Source organism: Amphiura filiformis, chromosome 18, assembly GCF_039555335.1.
Source record: "Amphiura filiformis chromosome 18, Afil_fr2py, whole genome shotgun sequence".
NCBI lineage: Eukaryota > Metazoa > Echinodermata > Ophiuroidea > Amphilepidida > Amphiuridae > Amphiura > Amphiura filiformis.
In genome coordinates this window covers 4,200,161-4,225,980 of record NC_092645.1, presented here as the reverse complement: position 1 = coordinate 4,225,980, position 25,820 = coordinate 4,200,161, and positions in this window count along the sequence as shown.

Here is a 25,820-nt window from a genome sequence, read left to right as displayed (position 1 = left end):
GTATGATCCGGTGGACAGGTTCATTGTGATGTCGAGGAAATTGATAGATGTCTTATTAGCTTCAATTGTAATGCGTAGATTGTTATTTGCAAAGATTTTACATATCTTTTCTTAATAAGTTCGATTTGCCGAGCCGTTTTGTTATGACAAATGGCAAGGCCATCGTCTCGGTATAAGCCGACATTGATGCCAAGATCATCCAGCTGTGATAATAGATAAAGTCCTACTAACTCACATGTCTCTGCGCCATCGAAGCTGCCCATGGTCACATCAAAGCTTGTATTACCGCGTTTGGTCCATGGAGTGCGTTTGGTCCATGGAGTGCATTTGTTGTAACATAGACTTGTTAAAGGATGATTGTCACAAACAAACTCATGAATATCTAAATCTTGTTTATTCATATTCATTTTTACCAACCATTTACAAACCAACCAGAATAACTGAACACAGTGCTACAATTATTGATAATATTCTTACAAATAACTATAACGATTACGATATTAACTCGGAAATAATTGTTACAGATATCAGTGATCATTTACCAACTATATTGATCAAAAAGCAGGTAGCAAGGAAAACGCCAACTGAAAAGAGAAACTATTTCTATAAGAGGAATCACAATGAAAGTAATATTAACAACTTAAGACAAAAACTTTCGAATGTAGATTGGAAGGCAGAATTGGCAGAAATAAGCTGAATGACCCTTGTATAAAAGTTGCAGGGGCAGATCCAGGAATTTTCAAAAGAGGGGGCGCCGAACCGCGGCCGCGGCGGTTCGGCGCCCACACAAAGTCAGGCGCCGCTCTGCAAAAATACATAAAGTCAGGCGCCGCTCTGCAAAGATTAGAGGGACGCGCGCCGGGTGCGCCCCTCTAAATCATCCCCTGGTTGAAACAAAAAAATTTAAAAGTCATCACAATTTAAATTTTTGACAAATCTGAATAAAAATAGTGAAAAAACGAGGGCAATTCGGTGAGAGATTTACCATCAGATTACTGAATATAGGCCACCACACGAGCGTTGGTTAAGTGTATGGTCTCATGCGATATTTACGTTCGTATTAACGTGCTTATAAACGTACGGTCGACGCACGGCGTATGGAAAATAGCAATCTCTCTAAGTATGTGCTTCAAACTTCAATACAAACAGGCAAAACATTTTGTGAAGTTTATACCAAATGTATAAAAATTCAAATATGAAAAAGAAAAAGAAGAAGAAAAAAACCAAAAACTTAAAAACCACCACCAACAACAACAACAAAAAAAATAACGCGACTCTATTCAGATTTTTGGGTCAATCGAAAAAGGGGGAATACATAAGTTATGTAGACGCTTACATAATTATGTTTTAATGAAGAACAAAGGGACTGCGACTAAAACCGTTATATTTTGTTATATTTAAAGATTGACTGCACTCACTGGGAATATTTGGAGCCAAGTAACACCCTTGATGAATTGGATGTACTGCTCATTGGACGACATGTTGTCATAGTTGTGTGAAGCTTTGTGTTTACGAATCGTCTGAAGCTATGACAACCTTCTGATTTGGATATTGGAGAGATCAGGCGATAACAAAATATGATGCTTTCAAATTAATAGAAAGCAAAATTTAATTTTTCATTTGCAATTAAAGCCATATTATAACATTTTCAAACAAAATAGATTAGCATTTCTTTGCCATAAAATGTTAGCTTTTACTGTCAGATATATCCCCTTTTATTTTGGAGCCGAACAACAACGGCAAAGCAAAGAAAATTGGAATTTACTACCAGCGCACATGTCGCACCCATACGTACCACTACTTCGGTCATGTTGTGGTACGACCCTTTGTTGTGTATCACCGTCCTGCACGCCGTGTACGTACTGTGTGTTATGAACATCGTGTATGCGTTCGACGAATAATTCCATCGTTATAATAAAGCGCTGAATCAGCGTTTTATTCAAAATCTCGGATTTTGACAAAACTACAGCACCTAGAGTCTTGATTTTTGAAAGGTAATTTGGTTTAATAAAGTACAATTTAATCGTGTAAAAAAAGGAATTTTAAAAATTCAGTGAGGGCGTCTTCCTCAGCAAATGTTATAATATGGCTTTAATATTTAAGATTTAGGCTTGAGCGCTGTATTGACATTTGTATATACAGTAAGCCAAAGACTTAAGGTACCAATTATGTTCACCCCTGTATATTTTAAGCAAAGACAAATATGTCAAAATTAAAGCAGCCACTATCTGTACTCTTTAGCTATGATTTAAGACCTTGTTTTGTTGAAATTGGTTGAGAATTAAAGAAACGGTGATCTAAAACCTAAGGAAGTTAGGCTTGCAATGGAGCAAACTGCAACTTTTAAATTGGCGTCTTCCTTGCAATTTTTGATGTCGTGTTTTTATTTTTTGAACGATTTCAACGAATGAGGTCTTAAATTCGAGCTATAAGACGCAGCTATTAACTGCTAGTTCCAATTATGACATAGCTGTCTTTGTTTACAGGGGTGAACATAACTGCTACCTTAACGTTTTGGCTTATTGTAGTGTGACCCGTTTCTAGAAAGCCAGGAACATTGAAAACTTAATCCAGGTTTGTGAAAAAGTTGTAAATATTAGTAAACTAAGGATTACATTACACAAGATATATGTATATAGTGTAATTATTTCAAGGGTTCTCTATATTGGAAGCAAGAATTCTTTTAGGTGTAGTTAGCGCACGTCCCCGGTGGGTTCAGTCTTCACTGACAATGTGTACGCATGATGGTTCCAATTAGGGGTACTTTTCAAGAAATGTCCGCGGAATTTTCGAGGACAAAATTGTTCGCGATTGTACAAATTAGGGGTGTTTTGGAGCAAAATTGTCCTTGAAATGAAAAATAGGGTGTATTTCTAGGACTTTCGTCCGCGTTTTACCGCTACAATTTTCGTAGGGGGAATAGGGGGAAAATTCAAAAGCGTCCTTGAAATGGTAAAAATAGGGGTATTTATTTCGGGAAAAATGTCCTTGTTTCCTCGTGATAAGGGGGTGAAATGAAAATGCGTCCTCAAAATGATAAAAATAGGGGAGGTATTTGGGCGCAAATTTTCCTTGATTTCGCGCAAAATAGGGGGTAAAATTGCTGCAAATGTCCTCGATTCCCCGTGAAATAGGGGTCATTTTCAAATCCTGGAACGGTCATACGTCCTACCTTTAAATACAAACTGAACCCACCGGGCGCACGTCGTAAAGTGATTGCTTTATTTCACTACGAGTTTGGTAGTGACGTAGGTGCGTATTTTTGGCTATCGTCGCTGCTGAATAACGTACGCTTACCTAATTCCGCAGTGTAGGCCTACTACACACATGTACACGTGCGGTTCGTCAGCAACAAACTTATCTCCCGCGTGTTCAATTCACTTTTGCGTTTTTCGCTTATGCGAGCCAGTTTTTGTGTCCGCGCGCGCATATGCGTTTATTTGGCCTGCTTAATTATGCTCGCGATATATTGTTTTGTTTTGTTTCGTTTCAAATTTTTTGACATCACTTGATTGGTCCGAAACGTCGTGTGTTTATATTAAACTATTGTATGCATATATGAAAGTTAACCTTTGACCCCTTATTTTGAATAGATGGAATTTCTTGATGATCACATGAAAAATGTACCACTATTATTATAAATTATACCATATACTTGGTAACGTAACAGTATTAGTATAGCCTAAAATCAATAAACTAGGGACACTGCCAAATCACGCAAAAAGTACGTGTCTAATTTTGAGCAGGAGTAAACACTAGGTCCTTGGTCTGGTTTTGGTAAATTATGAGACTTGTCATTATACTTGGTTGGAAATGGGACTTCTTTGAACTTCAACGATTTTAGGACTTGAAGGGAAGCAACATTATTCATTGTTTTTATGCTAATGCTGTGACGTAATCAAGTGTGCGATATCATTTTTACATGTGTTGTTTGAAAGACAATGGTACAATGTCTATGTGATGATAAGGGTTGTAAAATTCCCGGGAATTTTCGGAGTGGAAAGTTTCCATCAGAAATTTTGGGAATAAACGGGTATTAGTGGGAATTTTCGGGAATTTTGGGAATTTTCAGGAATCTTATTAGGCCTACATAAAGACTTTTATTATTTTAGTAATAGAATACTTTTAGCACTACCAACATTTTTGTTACCAGCTAGTGATCTTGAATATTAAATTTAAACTCTCATTGAGTGCTACATATATAGCTCATAAGATGTGAACTACAAAGATATGAGTTAATGTCCGGGAGTTAATGTTGTCGGTTCAGTACCAAAATTCACGTATGTACCATGATGTAGGCCTACATATATGCATTTTGTGTGTGTTTGGTTGGACTTTTGACAATTAAAATGCAAATAATCACCAATTATTTTCCATAATCACCAATTATGTTTCAATGTCAAAATATAACTTTTATAGCATTCATATATATTCAAGAAGTATAGTAGTATCACTTGTGCTGTTAAAGTATTTAACAAATGATTTCTGAAAATGATAAGAAAATTTTCCATTTTCATAGCACGTTGAAGAGGTTTGATTGAGGAAGTCAATTATATGACATGGCAAGTTACATCGTCAATCAAAATGACTCCCATATTTCTAAATAGGAATGTTTGTCTCAGTGACTCAAAGCTATTGAAAAATCCCAACGAATGAACTATTATCATGATTATAAGGCCACCAGCAATGAATTCATAGTTTCCTCTTGGAGCGCTCGTCATTTTTCAAAACTGACCGAAACTCATTATTTTCATTCAAATCTCAATTTTCTTGAAGTTGATGTCATTATGAAAGTGTTTACTTGTCAGTTATGTTTGTCTCATTCTTGTAAGCATTTTAGCAGTGTTTTGCTGCAGTAGCAGTAGAGTGTGTGCTAAATAATGGAAATTTAAAACCCTTGTCACTTTCCGGTGCAGTTTCAGATGCGCTTGCAATAATAGTAATTTATTTTAAAAGATTTTTATTTTACAATATGAGCAAGATGAATCTATGATATGCTGCAGTAATTCATTTGGAACATGTTTTATGTTTGAAACCAATCCTCTACAAATAATGAAATGATGCCAAATAATGAATAATGAAATGTGACCTCGTCCCCTTTTCAAGATCTCCAAGAGGAAACTATGAATTCATTGCCGATGGCCTAATGGTAATTGGGTATTCCCAAAATATGCAACATTTTAGGATGAAAATATGCAAGATGCTGGACTTGGAAAATCCCACATGAAAAAATCTTTCTAATTTTTTTAATACTGAAAATCTGTGATAAAAGAACATATAAACAAGGCCTATTCTTCATTGGTAGCACTTATCTGACTGTAACATCATACATATGTTGTGAAAAGATTTAATTTGCTTTCAATTTGCTTTCTGAATGATTAAATATTAAAATACAAGTTAAAAACATAATAAAAGCCAGTAATTGAAAATTCCCAAAATTCCCAATATTCCCGGTCCCTTCAAAATTCCCGGAAACTTTCCAAAATTCCCGGAAACTTTCCACCCCTTTACAACCCTAGTGATGATAGAGCAATACCTTGAAAATATTCCATGTATCGGGTCACAAAACAACTTTCATTACTTACTGACCGCCCGTAAGTATAATACTGAAATCCAAACTGGAGTCAGGGTGACTCTAAAAGCAGAGTCCAGCCACTCGGCGACTCTGTCTAAAATGACTCCATATTTGGGAATCATCTGACTCCCTTGAAGAGTCATAAATGTCTTGACTCCGCGGAAGAGTCACCGTTAATAACTCTACACAGGAGCATTTTAGACAAAGTGACGCGTAGTGGACTCTGCTTCTAGAGTAACCCAGACCCCATTTATAGAGTCACCTTGAATCCATTACAGGATCACTCCGACAGTTCGGAACTAGCACAAAATACTGATACACATATAAGAAGATGTACATCAAGATCAAAATTCAAAGTATACCTACCTGTTTCAGTTTAGTTTCAGTTTAGATTTTATTTGTACATATAGGCCCTTGGCCCTTTGCACTACATATATAATAATTACATATGAGGAAGACATATAAATAACATGAAGAAATAATTACATAAATTCAATCATTTCACGAAGTTTCATAGCGTGAAAAACAAATAATGAGAGACCACTGATGTCAGATGGTGTATCTGAACTCATGAGAGAAATGAATTTTGGGGACTCGGTTCCGATCCATACCTGAATGGGAGATATTTTGACGAATCTTATCAAAAACTTGCAGACCATGACAAAATGATATTCATCTTCAATATTCCCATCCCTGCACAGATCACAAACCCGGTCCTCCAAATCCAATTTCAGTCTTCTACCTGTTTCAATCTTGAGAATATGACTGGAACACCTTAATTTAGCTAAAAAACGCCTATATGAGGCGTGTTTTACATCAAAAAGATATTTTTCAGGAGTCAATTGACACTTGAAAGTGCGATAAGTGCGTAGCTTATCAAGTGAAGTTACATCAGAATACCAGTTTTGTTTTGCAACATCTTCAAGTCTTTGTTTATATGTACATAAAAAGACATTCATTTTCAACACCTTGATTGTACCAAACGTGGCCAAAGCCATGCATTAAAAGAATGTTTTTAACATGCATTACCCAGGTTGATTTACCTCTGTCATCAAGATACAATAACATAAGGTAGCATTTTTTTGGATACCTGTTATTGTCCATATTTAGAAGTTGGAACCAAAATTTAACACAACGAATCATACAATTAACATAAATTGGAAGTCTACCACATTCACCAACAGCAGCATTATTGGGAGTGTTTTGAGATATTTGTAAAAAATGTTTACATGCTTTGAAATGAATTTTTTCAATGCAATCATATTTTTGTAACCCCAGATTTCAGAGCCGTATGTAAGAATAGGCAAAATTGTTGTATCAAATATCTTGAAGTATGAGTCATAAGAAATATTTCCAACGGCAGACGTCGTTTTTCTAAGTGCGTTCAACGCCTTACTCGCCTGATCAGCCAATGCTCGTGTCGCTCTGCCCCATGCATTACCAGTAGACAATTGAATACCCAGGTAACGGTACGATTTAACAACATCAAGGCGATTGTTTTGATAAAACCAAGCTTCGTCTCTTCGAATGCGCCCTCCTTTCCGGAAGATCATGATTTGAGTTTTATTGATGTTAACCTTCATTTCCCAGTTCAAACAAAATTCTTGGAGAGAGGCTATGTGTTTCTTGAGTCCACCGACTGTATCAGCCATAATAACAATGTCATCCGCATAATAAAGTGAGTTTATCTCTGTGATATCAGGGTACAATTGAAATCCATGAGCACCGTTATTATCAAGAAAGTTTGACAATTCTGAAATAAAAAGAGCAAATTGTAATGGGCTAAGTAGACAGCCTTGCTTGAGTCCAGTAGTACATGTTAAAAATTCAGAGATTGTATTTCTTTTGCGAATACAGGCTTTGACGGTTTTGTTTAAGCCTGTCAAAATGTTCTTAATTTTACCTCTGATTCCAACGGAGATTAATTTCGCCATAAGTTTTTCTCTTGAGACGCAGTCAAAAGCTTGTTTGAAGTCAACAAATAAACAATAACATTTCCCTCTTGATCGGAGAAGTTTCTTTTGAATGACACTGTATAATGTGAAAATGTTATCCACAGTCGAATATCATTTACGGAAGCCAGCTTGATTTTCCGGAATTTTATTATTTTGATCACACCAATCAGCGAGTCTTGTATGCAGAATAGAGGTAAAAATTTTCCCAAATACATCAAGCAATGTTATTGGTCTATAGTTACCAGGTTCTTCCATAGAACCTTTTTCGCCAGCCCATTCGGGGCTGGTACCTGTTTCAGGTTTGGGGTCAGTTTACTCAAGAGATTATATTTTAGTGGTATTGGAATGATTTTTTTTTACTTTTTGTGGTTAAATTTTTGTAAAAATATTTGAATTCGATTTGTTAGGAAAAGTGAGTATGTTTTGCCGTTTCAACGAACGAAAACGAGTGAGTATTACCAAAGTTATGTTTGAACTAATTAATTATGACTTTAAAAGTTTAAAGGCCTAAATGTAACAATAATAGTTAATATATATAGCATCATATGGTCAGCAGAAGAAAATCTGACATCACCTATGATGTCATATCAGTGTCCTTGACCGGGGGTCCTTACTCCTTGACCACTGAACAGCGTGATATCATGTTGATAACAGATCTATAGAATCAAAATCTTCATCATATCCCCGGATCATATCACAGATTCTCAACAATCTGTGATCATATGGACCATATTGATGTGAAAGTAGTTATCTATCATATCCTGTGTCGTTTTATGGATAAAAATGACTCAAAATGTTATTGATGAAATGGTTGCTATCATAAACATCAGTTTTGTCTTTTCAACAGGAAAAATCCGATGCAAAATAAAGTTTTAGGGCCTAGCTATAATATGGGCATAATTTATGCATATAGTATTGAACAATGTACCCCATTTGACATGCACTTATAGATAAATAAATTGTCTTACTTTATTAATTTAATAACTTCTTTATTATAAATAAAATGACACATAACTATTTGATTCATAAAATTACATTCAACAAAATGATTGAAGAGAAAACACACAAGGCACTAGGCAGACTGTTATAGAATGGAGTATGTAAGATGCCATGTCCATAGCTTCGCAGGAGTTTCCGACTAGCAATCAACATGATCCGCACATTCAGAAAAACACAGTTTAAGAGTGAAGATTGTAGTGAGTAACCAGTCCTTTATAAATGTGCTGGCCACTATCTATTATAATATAGTAGGCTTAAACTATACATTGCGAATTAATTAAGTTATTTTAAAATAAAATGTACATGTTAGTTAACTCAAACCGGCAGTGTATATATCGAAAGCAGTGAAATCGGACATTCCTAAGCGAAGATATTGAGTTCGTAAGTTCTGGTATTACAAAATTGGAAATTGAGATATCGTGGGTAAAAAGCTGAAAAGACAAAAAACCAACGACAACAACAACAAACAACAACAACAAAACAAACAGACCAGAACAATTTGGAGTACATGTAATGAATTAAAAGAGTTGACATGAGATTAGGAATTAATGTTTTCTGCTGTTTCAGTGTGCATGTTCTCATCGTTGATGGTTTGGTGGACTGTCATGTAGATGTAAGCGTGATCCTAAAAATGCCTTTCACATTGACCAAAACTAATTACAAGACCTCTTCTACATTGAGGCTGGCTTTCCTTTTAAAGGGAATTTTTATTATGTATGGGTACAATAATTCCTCTACTCCACGCAGTTGGAAAAACACCGTTATTAAACAAATGATTTAACAATGTATGAATAAGTTCTAGAACATCACTAGAAACATGTTTAAAAATTTCACTAGGAAGGCCATCTAGCCCAGGTGCCTTATTTGGCTTCAAAGAAGAAATGGCATTTGTTATTTCTTCCATACTTAAAGGTGAATTCAAATCAATATCACATTCCTGGTCATCATCAACTTGAATCTCCATTAAATCATTGTATGAGTTCTCATTGTTTTCAGCACCATTTAGGTGGATGTCATTTTCAACATGGTCATTGTGACTAAAAACAGACTTGAAATGGTGATACCAATCACCCATACTCAACGAGGATTGAGCAACAGTCTTATGTGGATTCAGGATACTTTTCACAGTATTCCAGAATAGCTTTGGATTAGAAATTACATTCTCTAACTTCTGCTGGAGATTTTGTTTGTACTGAAATTTCTTGTTTTTACACAAACTTTTATACACACTTTTAGCATTTTTATATCTGGTAAAATCACTCATGTTATTTGTTCTTCTAAATTTACGGAGCAAAGAAAATTTCATAGCTTTCATTTTCTTACATTCATTATCAAACCATGTATTTTTGTTCAAACCGACTCTCTGAGGGTTTTCTTTATTTACAAGCATGTTTTGAGCAGCAGACTGGAGCGCCTGCGTAATCAATTCAACGGCCAAATCAATATTTGTTACAATACAGGGTGGGCTATTAAAAAGTTCACACTTTTTCGATGGCTTATTTCTCAGAAATGAAAACACATATTGAAATAAGTTGAACATATTTGTAAACCTCTATGTCTGGACTGTCATTGCTGAAAAGGGCATTAACATCCATGGTCTAATTACAAAATGGCGACCATTTAAAGCAGAGAAGTCAAAAACCACTTTGCACACACGTAAGACTATAGACAATGATCATGCATATTAAGTTTTTAGGCTTAAGCAAGAATTAAAAAAGTTTGATGACTCTATATGCATTTACTTGAGTGTCATTGCCGGGGTCATCGGACTCATGCGTGTATGAGTTGTTTACTGTTTGAAAATCATTCACCTGTGAAATTGACACAAAAGGCTGATTGGACATGCTCATTTACATAACAAATACACTAGTTTTGGAGGAACTTCAAATTTAAAATGCCTTGCGTGCGTTCTTGTCATTCATGTTAGAGATACCCGTGTAAGTACTTTGAGGTGATTCTTGCTGTTCAAAATGCGGCAGTTTACAAAGGAGGAACGAATTTTCATCGAGGAGGAAATTTCAAGAACCGGAAAGGTGCGCTCTGTCCTGAATGCATGGCCGAACCAGTTTCCGAATACCAGACTTCCTAGTCGCCGACACATCTATAATATTAAACAAAAGTTTCACTTACATGGAACTGTTCTCAATCGGAACAAATCTAACAGTGGGAGACCACGAACAGGAAGATCAGCCAATCACATTGCCGATGTTAGAAGGATTTGCAAGCTAACCCAAGATTGAGTACTCGACGGAACAATTGTCCCCATATTCCAAGGACAACGTTCAGACGAATCATCACTCATGATATCGAATGGCACCCTTACAAGATCCTTAAGCGTCATGGACTGCAACCAGGAGATCCAAATCGGCGACTTCAGTTTTGTAACTGGTTAGTTAACAGAGCACGTCGCTTTCTTGATACCGCTGTTGTTGTTGACGAGGCAAACTTTCAAATGGACGGGTCTGTCTCTTCTCAAAACGTACGGATGTATGCACCGAAAGGCAATCCTCCGAGAGACTTTGCTTTTAACGTTCCACATGACAAACGCAAAGTTAGTGTTCTCGCAGCCGTCACAGGAAACAACCGGTTGATAGGACCGATATTCGTTGACCAGAACATAAATGGAAACGTTTACCTCGACATAATCAATGATCAACTAGAGCCTCAACTGGTCCAAATATTTGGACAGCAAGCGAACGGGGCCATCCGCAGGGCGTGGTTCTTTCAAGACGGAGCGCCAGCCCACCGTCTTATCGCTGTTAGAGACAGCTTGCAGGAGTTGTTTCCGCATCGTGTTGTCGACCTTGGACATCATGTGGAGTGGCCTCCGAGGAGTCCTGATCTGACACCTTTGGACTTCTGGCTTTGGGGTGATGTCAAGGCGTCTGTGTATGCCGAAGGTCCGCCAAGGAATTTGCGGGAGCTGAGGAGACGTATTACAGATGCGTTCACAAGGATCCGACGCACCAGGGTTACTTCAAGAGCAGTTCACCATATGTACGATCGTGCGATGATTTGTATTCGCGAGCAAGGAGGCCACGTTGAAGGACGATAAGAACACTTTAAAGACAGAAGCATTTTCACTGTGGCATGCATAAATACGTGACTTTATGGAACCATGATAAGCAGTAATGAAGAACAGAACTATTTTTATCAGAGTCAAATATGATTTTACTTGTATTCTTACTTTTCTAGTGCAATATTTTTAATTTCATGACAATTTGAGACAAATAACTCGTTTCCATTGAAGCACTGCTACGGTTTACATGTGTCTATATGAAGAAATAATTTCCGAAGAGAAGGAGAGACATTCCTGACACCTATTTATAAATTTATCTTGTTATATCTCTATATAAGATTTATGTTATAGTGCAATAACCATCATGAAGACTCGGGTATAAAATTATGCACATTATCTAGAATGCGACTGCAAACAAACGTTAACTGCGCAGATTATTTAAAGCTACTGTTACATATTCTGTTCAACTGGAAGGCTACATATTCTGTTTGAAAAAGAAATATTTATTTAAATATGGTTAATTTACAAGAGAAATATTGACAGAACTTTCATGCGTACTGTTATTTTTCTTCCTTTGTTCCTAATCCATTGTGGTGTGAACCAGCGACCACCATATATCGCGTGATCATCCGCTCCAATTGACTTACGTGTGTGCAAAGTGGTTTTTGACCCCCTTGCTTCAAATGGCCGCCATTTTGTAATTAGACCATGGATGTTAATGCCCTTTTCAGCAATGACAGTCCAGACATAGAGGTTTACAAATATGTTCAACTTATTTCAATATGTGTTTGCACTTTTGAGAAATAAGTCATCAAAAAAGTGTGAACTTTTTAATGGCCCACCCTGTACAACCTTTAGCCGCTGCAAGTATTTCTTGACAAATGTTTGACTCAAGATTACTACTGAATTGAGCACCGTGGTGATCATCCCATTTGTATTTTGTATAGTGATGTGTAGTATTAATGTCCTTGTCCTGATGTGACCTGGCATGATTATAAACATTAAAGTGGGCTAAAGGCCGGTTTACACGATGCAATTTTCCATGCAATTGCCTGTTGCACAGACCTTGGAAAAAGATTGCACCGTGTATTTTGGATTTGCAACGAATTAATACCCCAAGCATCAGGCAAATTAATCCCCCAAGCAACAGGCAAAAAGGTAGAGACATGCTCTACTTTCAAGGTTGTTGCATGCAATCTAACCTCCTTCAGCCAATCAGCTGAATGAACACCAGCTGGTCGCTGCATTCATTTGGGAAATGTAGGGACCAACTTGATTCACCAACATTGTAGGCTACATTGTAGGCCTATGCTGTTGCTGTCAAATAAAACATCATGGCCAATTCCAAAGCAACACCTATGGCACGGAAATTCCTTCTCCGCCTCTTCTTCAGGATAAGTTGTATAGATATACACAGGACGGCGATCTTTTGCTGTCTGGACAGCACAGGTGCCATTTTGATATGATTATGAAAATTTAACCACTAAATATGTTTTGAGTATATCCCAAATCTATGACCACGCTCATGGAATTGCATGGCCACATATTGCTTCGTGTATTTCGATCAATTGCACAGCTTCATGGTCAGTGAGCACATAATCTCACCCACTAAGTAATGGGCCTTGCAATGGAAATTTCATCGTGTAAAGCCACCTTTACACGATGAAATTTCCATTGCAAGGCCCATTACTTAGTGGGTGAGATTATGTGCTCACTGACCATGAAGCTGTGCAATTGATCAAAATAGACGAAGCAATGTTCGGCCTTGCAATTCCTTGAGCGTGGCCATAGGTTTGGGATATACTCAAAAACATAAGTAGTGGTTAATGATTTTCGTATTAATATCAAAATGGCTCATGTGTTGTCCTGAAAGCAAAAGATTGCCATCCTCTCCTGTATATCTATACAATTTTCCATAAATAAAAGGCTAAGGAAAACTAAGATCAAAAGGGCTAAACACCACCACCAACAACAACATAGGCCTACAAGTGTATTATAATGTAGCATGTGCACACATTTATCATGTGGATGGTGAATCAAGCTGGTCCCTACACATTCCCAAATGAATGCAGTGACCAGCCACTGTTCACTCAGCTGATTGGCTGAAGGAGGTTAGATTGCATGCAACAACCTTGAAAGTAGAGCATGTCTCTACCTTTTTGCCTGTTGCTCGGGGGATTAATTTGCCTGATGCTTGGGGGATTAATTCCTTGCAAATCCAAAATACACTGAGCAATCTTTTCCCAAGGTCTGTGCAACAGGCAATTGCATGGAAAATTGCATCGTGTAAGCCGGCCTTTAGTCTCAGTAGACCAACAGATTGGTAAATGACCATGATGCAGTCATGGTCCATGGCAAAGGCGATTCGACCTTTGTGGCATTAAACCCAGTTAACAGGAAATTAATCCAGTAAATCGATTCAGTAAAGCAAATAAGCTCATGCATTCGATCACTAACGGCAACAAGCTTCGGTCGATTACCCCAGCTGCAGCGTGTGTAAACTCTAATTTGCATAGAGGCTGTACGTGAAATTATTGATTGGCTCCAAACAAAGGATTTGAACCGGTGCACGTAATCATGGCGCAGTGCAGTCCATTCAATCAAATGTTGTCATCAACCTATTTGATCGCAGTGCATTGTTATGTGTGTGAGACGAACTGTCGCGGTTGATTGCAATCAAACAAACAATGTCTTATGTATTACTTTGTTCCGTGATGAAAATCGTGATGTTTTATTCAATCACTCTTGAAAAATGTATTTCCTTTGTAGGCCTATTACTTTGTTTTGTGATGAAAATCGTGATGTTTTATTTCATCACGCTCTAAACAATAATTATAGTTACATGCATTTCAAGAAAAAAATCTTATTAAAACGGTAGGCCCTATGTTGTTTAGAAAAAATGTAGAAAGTGATGATGATGATGATGTCGATGATGATGATGATGATGATGATGATGATGATGATGATGATGATGTCTCCAAAAGTATCCCGGTTTGTTTTTCTTGCCCTAAATCGTGCGTATCTATTAATAAGGCACTTCAATAATCAATAATCAGTCACGTGACGGCCTCCACTAACTAGCTACTAACTTGGGTTTATGGGCGCTGATATTTCATGTTCACTGTCACTTATTTATCAGAAAAGTGCGACCATTTGTCAATCACCTACAGTACCCAATTTCGGCATACTATATCAGAAACTCATCATGATGATTGCCAGAGAATAGTTAAAATGTAGCTTGTACCGTTTTTTTTGTGGCATCCTTCAGAAGTGAGCGGTCCGATACCAATATTTTCGGTCAAATCTCCATTCAATTAACACGGGGAGTTGGCTAGCTATGCCTTGCCCTCACTCATATTTTACAAAAGTGCGACTATTTCTGAACATCTAACCTAGCTGTAATTTTAGGTCATGTTAGAGAAATATATTTGCTAGAAGTTTGGAGAATACCTAACATATTGACTGGTTATTTTTCACACAGTGATGTTAACTAGCCAAGTGCCCATTCTTCCAACGTAGATCATTTGTAGGGGTCACGCGTCAATGGTGAGAGCACTGTGTATTGTGTATAGGAAAACGGACAGTAACTGCAGTATGCACGATTCAACTCTTGCTACTACCTCAAAATAACAAATGTCATTGAACATATTAGTATATACAATTGCATAATCAATAACACTAGATCCATTCGCACCAATAAAGGTGTATTCACCCATAGCATCAGCTTCACTTCGCCCGTTCAGGATGTGGATATTAAACAGTTAACATAAAGAGAGCAACTTAAGGCCGGCTTACACGATGCAATTTTCCATGCAATTGCCTGTTGCACAGACCTTGGAAAAAGATTGCTCCGTGTATTTTGGATTTGCAAGGAATTAATCCCCCAAGCATCAGGCAAATTAATCCCCCGAGCAACAGGCAAAACAGTAGAGACATGTTCTACTTTCAAGGTTGTTGCATGCAATCTAACCTCATCCAGCCAATCAGCTGAGTGAACACGACTGGTACTGCATTCATTTGGGAATGTGTAGGGACCAGCTTGATTCACCATCCACAACATGATAATGTGTGCACATGCTACATTATACACTTGTAGGCCTATGTTGTTGTTGGTGGTGGTGTTTAGCACGACTGGTCACTGCATTCATTTGGGAATGTGTAGGGACCAGCTTGATTCACCACCCACAACATGATAATGTGTGCACATGCTACATTATACACTTGTAGGCCTATGTTGTTGTTGGTGGTGGTGTTTAGCCCGTTTGATCTTAGTTTTCCTTAGCCTTTTCTTTATGGAAAATTGTATAGATATACAGGAGAGGATGGCAATCTTTTGCTTTCAGGACAACACATGAGCCATTTGGATATTATTACGAAAATCATTAACCACTACTTATGTTTTGAGTATATCCCAAACCTATGGCCACGCTCAAGGAATTGCAAGGCCGAACATTGCTTCGTCTATTTTGATCAATTGCACAGCTTCATGGTCAGTGAGCACATAATCTCACCCACTAAATAATGGGCCTTGCAATGGAAATTTCATCGTGTAAGCCCACCTTTACGGGGATTCACGGGGTATAGCAAAAACATCTTCATCATAAACATCATTGGTGTCAACAATAAAGTCAATAGAATCATTTTCAATATAATCCAGTTCATGACCTGTACGAGCATTAAAATCATCACAAAGCATAATATTTACATCAGGGTAGTCAACAAGAATAGTGTTCAAAGCATCTTCTAAGGTATCAATACTAGTTTTGGAATTAATTGAATGACGAGTGGAATTTACAGGAGGAATATACACTGTTCCCAAAATGATATCTTTATCTATACCAAAAAAGGTTTTACATAACACAAGAAAAATGCATTCCTCTTGATTAGTAGAAATTCTACTAATACCTTTAGCAATATCATTTTTGACATAAACCATAACACCACCAGATGTACGACCAAAACGAGGTTTCTTACCAGCGGTATCGTATAATGTATAACCAGGCAAAAAATTCACATAATCTTTTACATCAGTGGTCCATGTCTCCACGAAACAAATAATATCATAATTCAAGCAATTTTCAATAAAGTCAGCATTATCAAGTTTTGAGAACAGTCCATCTACATTCCAAGCAATGAAGTTCAGTGTTTTTTTCACAAAGCTAGTTTTACCAGTTAAAGGGCCGTGGGCAGACCCCTATTTGGAAACGACCTCTTTACTTTCTTCATCATAATGAAATGAAGCAACATTTCCTGCTTGATCAGTAACAACTAGTTTTTTGTATTTGATATCAGCTTTCTTGACATCGTTTTTGATTTCATTTCTTTTTTCACGAAGGATTTTATGAACATCACGGGTATTTTTGCAATAATCCTGATTTACATAGATATTTGACCCTTTCAACTTATATGTGTTACTCAAGACCCTTTCTTTATCTTTGTACTTTAAGAACATGACAATAATTGGTTACCGGCATGGAGTTTTACGCCATATAGGCGATCGTCAGACAACAGGATGAGATATTTAGGCTGAACCACCATCCCTTAGAAATGGGATAATATAGTCATTCCATGGTGTCAACAGCCAAACTATTCCAGAGTCTGACTCTCTTGAAGAGTCATAAATTTCTTGACTCCGTCGACGACTCTGAATTTAGAGTCAATTGACTCCATGGGTATAGTCAACTGACTCTCTTGTGACAGTCAGGTGGTTCTTTTTGAGAGTCAGTGCCAGTTTACTCCACTTTGAGAGTCCATTCTGGTTACCAGTGAGGGGTACAAGGTTTCTTGGCATGCCAAAAGGGGAGCATTTTTTGGCAGGTCATATTTAAATTTGGCCATTTTAAAATTTGTCCACCCGGGGGAACAGATAACTATTTCACATCACCTAATAATTCTAATGATTATTCTAAGACTGTTGTTTATAAATTTAAAAATATGTATCAATAAACGTTCGTTGTTCTATAGATTTAAATTACTTGAATAAATGCTTTTTGCTACTTTAAAAATATTATATCGAGTTCACTTTGGGTCATGTGTGCGTGGGGTGGGTGACTGGGTTGCTGGGGTGTTCCCTCATTGACCAAAACCGAGAAATTTACCGGATAATGTCACATGCTCACCACGCTGACCTACGGCGAACAATTAGTAAATTGTCCAGCTGTGAGAAGTTTGGGTGATATTATTCGGAAGGGGGGGTTCCCAAATTTACAAAAAGTCGGCTTCAATAAAATTGCGACTGTGGTCATCTTGTAACTCCATACATTTTGGTCATTCCAGAATTTCTTTCCAGAAATGTATGACCCCCGTATGTTTGGGACCCTCCTTCGAAGAAAATTATAGCCCCCCCCCCCCCCTTATTTCATATTCAATACTATTCCAAAAGCAGTAATCAGTATACAAATATTGAATGTTTATGAGTTCAATGGTAAGAATATTTTTATGAGGTGAAATATGGTGCAGGGTGTCAGTCCGAAACGTCCTTAGTCCGAAACGTCTTCAGTCCGAAACGTCGTCAGTCGGCCGAAGTGCAAATTTACTATATCTCGGGGTTCGTCAGTCCGACAGTCATTTTAGGTTCGCCAGTCCGAAAAAAACTTCGCTAGTCCGAAAATACAAAACACGTCATTAGTCCAACACTTCATCAGTCCGAAGTCTTCAGTCCGAAACGTCTTTAGTCCGAATCTGAAAAGCACGTCTTTAGTCCAAATCTGATAAGCACGTCGTTTTTTCAGATTCGGACTGATGACTGATGTTTCGTAGTGAAGACGTTTCGGACTAAAGACGTTTCGAACTAAAATAGTGCATTTCATTTTCGGACTGATGATTGTTCGGACTGAGGACGTTCGGACTGAAGATGTTTCGTACTGAAGACGTTTCGGACTGATGCGGGCACCCCTTTAATACTAATATCTATTATGTTTAAATCAGATTTATAAAACTTGATGAGAAAGTCCACGGGATTTATAATGCGAGTACCTGTGTTTGATAATTCCAATTTTCAAGTCATCAAAACACTCAAAATTATTTAATATAAATTAATTATTTCATAAGTAGTATTTACAATATTTATAGGGTATGTGAATCCACGGGATTCATCATAATCAGAGTAACTGCATTCAAAAATGCAAGTGAAGCGAACATTGAAAACTTTCACATTTTATGACAGAAATTAGTCTTATTGTTATGATAAATATGTTTCCAAATTTCTAGTCATCAAAACACTCAAAAATGTCTAATCGTATTGTAGTAGGGGCCTATTTATAAGGTATGTGAAGATGTGAAGACACACCATGACACCATTAGATATCAATGGGGCTGGGTGTTTTTTGATCAACAGTTATAGTCTCTGTGCCGTACCGCCACAGTAGTAAAAGTAACATCATTTCCCTTGGCACCAGTTCTTTAGTCCAAAATGTTTGTATATACCAATTGATTGACCTTAAACTAATACTCCGAAACTTTCCAATTTCAAAAATTCTAAATTACTTGATATCAGAAGGACATTCTTCGTATTCAGAATGCAATTCGATATGTCTGATCAGGTGGTGAGCGCAATGCATTCTCTAAATTCAGTAAATTTCCTTGTAAGCCGTGTTATTGAATGGGATTATTTTGAAATTTTAAAACGCTTAAAATATCACAAACAAGTAGGACTAGGGCCTATGTTACTAAATAATATTAATAAAAGCTAAAACCGGATGGGGGTTCGATAATGAACCCCACAAAACTAACCTTCAAATTAATCAAATACAGTAAAATTTGATTATTACTGGGTGAGAGTCGCCGAAATTAGGCTCCGATCACTCAGTGTGTAAATTGAACGGCGCGTACCAGTGATCACGGCAGCTGCGAAAGACCCAATTTACTTCCGTGTTCCGATAGTATGGAAAGTGTCATACGGCTGAGCAGTTTTGCCGTCCCTCTCTCTCTCTCTCTCTCTATCATGTCATCCGCCGCCTGTGTCTGATGTGACATATGTGAGAGCGTGGCGCAATGGTTAGGGTACTTGCCTTCAGTGCATGAGGTCCCGGGTTCGATTCCCGGCGGTGGTGATTTGCTGTGATATTGACTTGGAAAAAAAGTCTGAAATTAATTGGCAACATCTGTAGATTAAATTCAGACTTCCGCTCTCCCCATGGTTCATTTAGAATTGGGTAAATGAATCATGAAAGTAGGCCTACTCCGTCCTTCGGAGGGGACGTTAAGCCGTCGGTCCCGTGTGCAGAGAGCCATACCTGTACATGTATCTCGCAGTCAGTTTCGAAAAGAGTAGGGTGTTAACCCTTGACTGTTCCCAACCCGTCCCGGTGTTCAAATGGACCCCAATGGAAATAAGTTTCAATAGAGGCTTTCTTGGGTTACCCAGGGTTGTCAAAAACCCGAACAAATCAAATAAAAAAAACATCAATAAAATTTATACATGTGTGATCCTTACAACTAGACGAATAATGAGTGAAATCGGAGCATTTTGCATTTTGACTCCTGTATAACCCTATATAGGGTAATTTCAGGGGTAATTTTGAGGGTCATACACTCAAAATAACGCTTGCTCACTACACCACATTTCGCCATACTGCATTTTAGAAACGCTTGCTGTTAGAATAAGAATAATTGTAATTATTGCACAGGTCACGGCGACCCTGTGACCTTTCCGGAAAAAGCCGAGTGGCAGGTTTTTCAAATAAATATTTTCTGTGTAAAAACTGCACCATCAGATAGGTAATGGAATATATGAATATTAACTGTACATCTATCACAACAATTTTTGATAACAACTTGCGTCACAATTGATCTAGTATAGAAGGTAGAGAATTTATTTCAATCTTATATACGCCATTTTTTTTTTTGGAATTTAGTGAAAATTAATTCTGTAAAAACTGTAATTTTTTAATGTAATTTTCACATTAGACCCGACAAAAGATTACCGTTTTGTTGTTTTGATAATCTAACCTTTTGATTTCGTAAATAAAATTAGGGGTCTAATGTGGATTTAGGATGCAAACTGGAACAATCCAATGCCTTGTCAAAAGCATTTGCTTCAAAATGGAGTTCGGATGCACTTCGTAATACAACTTCCGCCACTGCGGGAAACCACGTGCACAGCAGAGCACGTGGCCGATATCAAAATCGATTTTATGTATTGTGTATGTAGGCCTATTCATAGGACCAAAGATACTCAATGTATTGAGTATCTTTGATAGGACCCTCGTATTAATTGTCTCTATGCGCTTGAGAATTCAACAATATAAATAATGGTAGCTTTATTATAATACACATTAATGTTTTAAGCAGACAAAATGATGTAGTAATGAAGTTGCGATTTATTAATATTATATGTTTAAATTTTCACGATGACACTATCAAGCCCGGAGGGCGGGCACTCAACTGAAATTTTAGTAGGGGTGTGCGGCGCGGAGCGCCGAACTTTGGGAACTAAGAAGTGATTTTGGGAAAAATAGGAGCTTGATGAACTGAAATTTCAACATTTTTGGTGGGTCTTGTGAAATTTTGGCTAAAGAGCCACAATTGCCAGAGTTTGAGGCTCAAAGAACTGGAGGATGATCCAAAATGCGGGTCTTAAGGAACTGCAGGGGAGCCTGAGAAAGGCACCCTTGACCCTCCGCACATACCCATACCCCATTTACATGTGAGTACCCCCTCCGGGCTATCAAGTCCTTCGTGGTCGAGCGGTCTAAGGCACTGGTCATATGGTATACACTCTAAATTACAGGGATTTAAATTCAAATCCAAAAGAATGTAGTTAGGGACCAATCAATATAGGATTAAAATAAGTCTTTACAAAGTTTTATAAATTTCAGTCCCACAGGGATTTAAAAATGCAAGTCCATTGGAATTAATATTCAAGTCCTATGCTTCAAAAATTTTATACAAGCACATAATTGAGATTTCCCTCTAGATTAATCAATATCAAGGACATGCATCCAATTCTGCAATAGCCACACTATATACCGTATTAATCATCGTTAATACATACATTGCGTAACATGCAATTTTCCATGAAAAATCTTAAATCTGTGACTGGTTGAAAACTCCGTGATCCGTAAACTTGTGTTGGAAAACAGATTTTTTACGGATTTGTCAACAGATCACGGATTTCTGTCTCCTACATGGTGATAACAGGCTTGAGATTACAGGTGAGTGCAAATTGAGTTAAAGGTCATACAAAACTGCTACTATGTTGACCTACTAATAGGAAAAATGTGATGTTTTCGCCAGCCCATTCGGGGCTGGTACCTGTTTCAGGTTTGGGGTCAGTTTACTCAAGAGATTATATTTTAGTGGTATTGGAATGATTTTTTTTTTACTTTTTGTGGTTAAATTTTTTTAAAATATTTTAATTCGATTTGTTAGGAAAAGTAAGTATGTTTTGCCGTTTCAACGAACGAAAACGAGTGAGTATTACCAAAGTTATGTTTGAACTAATTAATTATGACTTTAAAAGTTTAAAGGCCTAAATGTAACAATAATAGTTAATATATATAGCATCATATGGTCAGCAGAAGAAAATCTGACATCACCTATGATGTCATATCAGTGTCCTTGACCGGGGTCCTTACTCCTTGACCACTGAACAGCGTGATATCATGTTGATAACAGATCTATAGAATCAAAATCTTCATCATATCCCCGGATCATATCACAGATTCTCAACAATCTGTGATCATATGGACCATATTGATGTGAAAGTAGTTATCTATCATATCCTGTGTCGTTTTATGGATAAAAATGACTCAAAATGTTATTGATGAAATGGTTGCTATCATAAACATCAGTTTTGTCTTTTCAACGGGAAAAATCCGATGCAAAATAAAGTTTTTAGGGCCTAGCTATAATATGGGCATAATTTATGCATATAGTATTGAACAATGTACCCCATTTGACATGCACTTATAGATAAATAAATTGTCTTACTTTATTAATTTAATAACTTCTTTATTATAAATAAAATGACACATAACTATTTGATTCATAAAATTACATTCAACAAAATGATTGAAGAGAAAACACACAAGGCACTAGGCAGACTGTTATAGAATGGAGTATGTAAGATGCCATGTCCATAGCTTCGCAGGAGTTTCCGACTAGCAATCAACATGATCAGCACATTCAGAAAAACACAGTTTAAGAGTGAAGATTGTAGTGAGTAACCAGTCCTTTATAAATGTGCTGGCCACTATCTATTATAATATAGTAGGCTTAAACTATACATTGCGAATTAATTAAGTTATTTTAAAATAAAATGTACATGTAAGTTAACTCAAACCGGCAGTGTATATATCGAAAGCAGTGAAATCGGACATTCCTAAGCGAAGATATTGAGTTCGTAAGTTCTGGTATTACAAAATTGGAAATTGAGATATCGTGGGTAAAAAGCTGAAAAGACAAAAAACCCAACGACAACAACAACAACAACAACAACAAAACAAACAGACCAGAACAATTTGGAGTACATGTAATGAATTATAAGAGTTGACATGAGATTAGGAATTAATGTTTTCTGCTGTTTCAGTGTGCATGTTCTCATCGTTGATGGTTTGGTGGACTGTCATGTAGATGTAAGCGTGATCCTAAAAATGCCTTTCACATTGACCAAAACTAATTACAAGACCTCTTCTACATTGAGGAATTTTTATTACTTGTGTTTTAACTTGAAGGAGTCGAATGTGAAGTTGTGACCATTAGGCGCAGATACGTGTATGTATAGAGCTCCGGGGGAAACTAAATGTTATCCAATAGGCCTATACCAAATACAATCTCGGACTCTGGGACTGGAATTCAACGTTGTTTTTTATTAATATCATGATATGATTTATTTCATAGGCATAAGTTAATGAACTATCATTATTTATTTCACATCGCCAACATGTAATAGATAAATACCTGCAGTAACAGTGTTAACACGACAGTGTTTCCTGTTTAATAATCTGATTTGTCCCGTTTTTAAAAGCCGGTATATATTTGCGTTGACTTATTTTTACAATTCATATACGGTACCCACATTCATCGCAATAAAGTGGTCTCAAAATACACATTTCAGACCAAATAATCATGTAATGCCAAATTAGAACATGTTGCTTTTGTATGACATGTTAGCCCCCACTTGCCAGTTTTTGTGCGCCTCGTGCAAATTAAATCTACTTTGCACCATATGTTTATCAGTTTAGCTTCAATAGGGCAACATTTTCTCGCTCTTCGCGCGCATTGGTACCATACACTTATTCTGTCGCCAAAAGGTGCTGAATTCACCTTACTTCAAGATTTTTTCAACTCCATCCCCATGTCAAAAAGAAATCTACGCCACTGCCTGTATTACTAAGCGTGTACGTCGAGCATACGATATCCACCTCCAAATAAAAGTGAATGAATGTGAGTGTAAAATACCTCGTTCTAATTACTCGGTCGGGGTTCAAGTCAGAACTACCCTTATAAATAATAAATAATAATAAATGAAAAACACAAATGAAATTCTTTTTTTACACATAAACGTTAATTATCGCGCGCGTTGTTAAAACTATATTCAGATAATTGATACTGTGTGAGATCAACATCAATATTTTAAACTCAAGTAACTCGTTGTTCGAAACAATAGGGCACCAATTAGTTTAATTAGCATTTATTTTCAGCCAAGATTCACAAAATAAACGTCAAGGCCTAAAAAAATTGTTTGATTGGCGTACAAAAAAAAAATAGGTAGGGATTTTTTATAGCTTTAAAGCTGTAAATTGCATTTGATTTTTTTTTAATTTAATTTTTTTTTAATTATCATTTATTTTTATTTATTTACTTTTTTTTACAAAAAAAGGGCCTACTTTTTAGGGTCGGTCGGGTTACGCCAATCAATCATTTTCTTAGGCCTAATTAAAGTGATTGGCCCTAATTGTTTCGAGATCTGCGTTGTTTAAAACCAAGAAAATTTTATAGGATCATTAAAAGTAGGAGGATATTTGTAGCGAGCATTTATTTCTATTCAAGATTTTTTTAAATGAACGCCTATTAAACTATTTGGTGCTATTTCGAGAACCGTGTTATTTGAAACCAAAACAATTGATGGGAGAATATTAAGTAGTGACCCGTTCCGACAAAATCAGGAAAAAGTAGCATTTTGACATTTCATGATTTGAATAAAAATATAAGCACGGGACAATAAGCTTCAAAATGATACCAAATTATATACATAGCATCAATACTTTTCAAGATATGGATCATTTTGTAAATGATACCTTGATATTTTTGCAAAATTCTAGTCTGAGTAATTTCCTACCCTACACAGGATTGGATAGGGATTATCATAGTTCAACTGGTAATTATTGATTAAATAAACCTCTTTTTAATAAGTACCTTCAAGGATTTGAAAGTCCAGCCAGTCCCAGGTCAAATACCATGAAATTAAGGGATCTGGAATGAGCGTTTTGAGTGTTTCGACAGTATTTTTTGTGGGACATGAGAGCACATCAGACATATCGAAATGCATTATGAATACGAAGAATGTCTTTCTGATATCAAATAATTTACATTATTTGAAATTCACATTTATGACAAATTATTAAAATTTGATATTTTTCACATTTTTGATATATAACAGTCCTCGAAGTAAATTTTATAAATCTAATGATATATTCTTAAAGTGTATGTAGCTGGAAGGAAAAGCCGACGATCAATTGAAAATGTTGACCTTTCATATTGAAGATATGGACTTTTTCCCCAAAAGACCAAATTTGTTTGGTGTTTTGGGGAAAAATCCATATCTTCAATACGAAAGGTCAAAAACGTTTAAATTTAGTCCATTTTTAACACATCGCTGTACCTTTATTACAATGATTTGTTACAAACAAAAAGGATCATAATAATAACTAGACTTTCCTTCGTATGTTCATTATCTTTGACTGTCTTTAATATATTGTGAAATGGACAAATTTTGTGCATTTTCAACGCTGTATCTACGTCGATTTCGCACGTGGAATATCTTCAAAAATATAATACGTGACCTCGCTTCGATACAGGAGAGTGGTTTTGGAAATCGCAACGTCTCTATTATCATTACTTTGCCACCAATGTGTAGTTCCGAACTAAAATGCAAATCTCTTATCATAGCGTGACAATTTAACAAAAGAATACGATTTCCACTATTTAACCATCTTGAAATAAAACGTCCTAGCTTTAAATATTATTTTGCAAATCTTAATAAAATTAAGCATGGCCAAATGAGTTTCAATAGAAAGTGAAGGTCTCATCACTATGAAAAATTGGGTGT